Source organism: Halichondria panicea, chromosome 2 (assembly GCF_963675165.1).
Source record: "Halichondria panicea chromosome 2, odHalPani1.1, whole genome shotgun sequence".
Taxonomy (NCBI): domain Eukaryota; kingdom Metazoa; phylum Porifera; class Demospongiae; order Suberitida; family Halichondriidae; genus Halichondria; species Halichondria panicea.
In genome coordinates this window covers 3793684-3796183 of record NC_087378.1, presented here as the reverse complement: position 1 = coordinate 3796183, position 2500 = coordinate 3793684, and positions in this window count along the sequence as shown.

Here is a 2500-nt window from a genome sequence, read left to right as displayed (position 1 = left end):
ACACACTTGTTTCTATTTGTGTTGCAAAGATTGTGCAATCTCCAGTATTGTATTGTAACTGTATGTTAGCCATGTATAACTTGAACTGTATGTTTAGCGGAATGGAAGGGTGCAGACGGGGAACAGTGCAGATGGGAACATTGCAGAGGGGATTTGCGCGCCGGAAAATTGGAGCAATTACCATACAAGTGCAGACGAATGAAGGAATGAACGCGCGTAGCGCGAAAATTTGAGCAATATATCGCAAGCAATTACCATACAAGTGCAGACGAATTGAACAATGTGACCACGTGGGCTAGATAAGCAACCAAACAAGAGTGTCGTACAAATGAGCGTGTTGATAGGTCGTGAAGTGGGGTGTTGTGGCAAAAAAAGTCACGCTTAATTACATACGAGACGAGTTCCAGCGTTGCTCCTAGTGACGGGTGCTGTGTAGGGTGACTGCAGCGGTTCATCCGTGTGTCCGCATCGTTGTAGACTGCCTGTGTCGGCGGGCGTCTGACCTGCTGGTGACTGGTCATCAGTGGGCTGGCTCCCTCCGGTCGAGTGCAGTTAGGTTTGCATCATTTCACGAATCACGAGTGCATTCGTACGGTCTCGCTGCCGGTCGATCCCCGTGATTGACTGTATCTGCAGGCAACGAGTGGGCCTCAGCTGCCCTCTCCTGCCTTCAGTTGGTGAGTCTGTGGCCGAGGATTTGCAAAATTGTTGAACCCTCTGCGGTCCGCGTGGCCGCACTGGTGTGATGCGTTGGCCGGCCCTCTGAACGAGGACGGTCGAGTGACACAGTGCGTCTCGCACGCTCTGGCGTCCCGATAGTTACCTGGTTGATCCTGCCAGTAGTCATATGCTTGTCTCAAAGACTAAGCCATGCATGTCTAAGTATAAACGCTTCTATACTGTGAAACTGCGAATGGCTCATTAAATCAGTTATAGTTTATTTGATGGTTTCTTACTACTTGGATAACCGTGGTAATTCTAGAGCTAATACATGCACAAAGTCCCGACTCTTCGGAAGGGATGTATTTATTAGATCCAAAACCAATGCGAGTCTCTCGGGGCTCGGTTCCTTGGTGATTCATGATAACTGCTCGAACCGTATGGCCCTTGCGCCGACGGTGCTTCATTCAAATTTCTGCCCTATCAACTTTCGATGGTACGGTAGTGGCCTACCATGGTTGCAACGGGTGACGGAGAATTAGGGTTCGATTCCGGAGAGGGAGCCTGAGAAACGGCTACCACATCCAAGGAAGGCAGCAGGCGCGCAAATTACCCAATCCCGACTCGGGGAGGTAGTGACAATAAATAACAATGCCGGGCTATTGTAGTCTGGCAATTGGAATGAGTACAATCTAAATCCCTTAACGAGGAACAATTGGAGGGCAAGTCTGGTGCCAGCAGCCGCGGTAATTCCAGCTCCAATAGCGTATATTAAAGTTGTTGCAGTTAAAAAGCTCGTAGTTGGATTTCGGGGTGGCCTGCCTGGTCCACCGCAAGGTGAGTACTGGTCAGCCGCCCTTCCTCTCGAAAGCCCCGACTGCTCTTTACTGCAGTGGTCGGGTAGTTCGGGACGTTTACTTTGAAAAAATTAGAGTGTTCAAGGCAGGCTATCGCCTGAATACATTAGCATGGAATAATGGAAGAGGACCTCGGTCCTATTTTGTTGGTTTCTAGGGCCGAAGTAATGATTAAGAGGGACAGTTGGGGGCATTCGTATTTAATTGTCAGAGGTGAAATTCTTGGATTTATGAAAGACGAACTAGTGCGAAAGCATTTGCCAAGGATGTTTTCATTAATCAAGAACGAAAGTTAGGGGTTCGAAGACGATCAGATACCGTCGTAGTCCTAACCATAAACTATGCCGACTAGGGATCGGTGGATGTTAATGTTTGACTCCATCGGCACCTTATGAGAAATCAAAGTCTTTGGGTTCCGGGGGGAGTATGGTCGCAAGGCTGAAACTTAAAGGAATTGACGGAAGGGCACCACCAGGAGTGGAGCCTGCGGCTTAATTTGACTCAACACGGGGAAACTCACCAGGTCCAGACATAGTAAGGATTGACAGATTGAGAGCTCTTTCTTGATTCTATGGGTGGTGGTGCATGGCCGTTCTTAGTTGGTGGAGTGATTTGTCTGGTTAATTCCGATAACGAACGAGACCTTAACCTGCTAACTAGTCACACCATTCCCGAATGGTGGCCGACTTCTTAGAGGGACAACTGGCTCCGAAGCCAGTGGAAGTTTGAGGCAATAACAGGTCTGTGATGCCCTTAGATGTTCTGGGCCGCACGCGCGCTACACTGACGAAGCCAGCGAGCCTCTCCTACGCCGAAAGGTGCGGGGAATCTTGTGAAACTTTGTCGTGCTGGGGATTGATTTTTGAAATTCTTGATCATCAACGAGGAATTCCTAGTAAGCGCAAGTCAGCAGCTTGCGTTGATTACGTCCCTGCCCTTTGTACACACCGCCCGTCGCTACTACCGATTGAATGGTTTAGTGA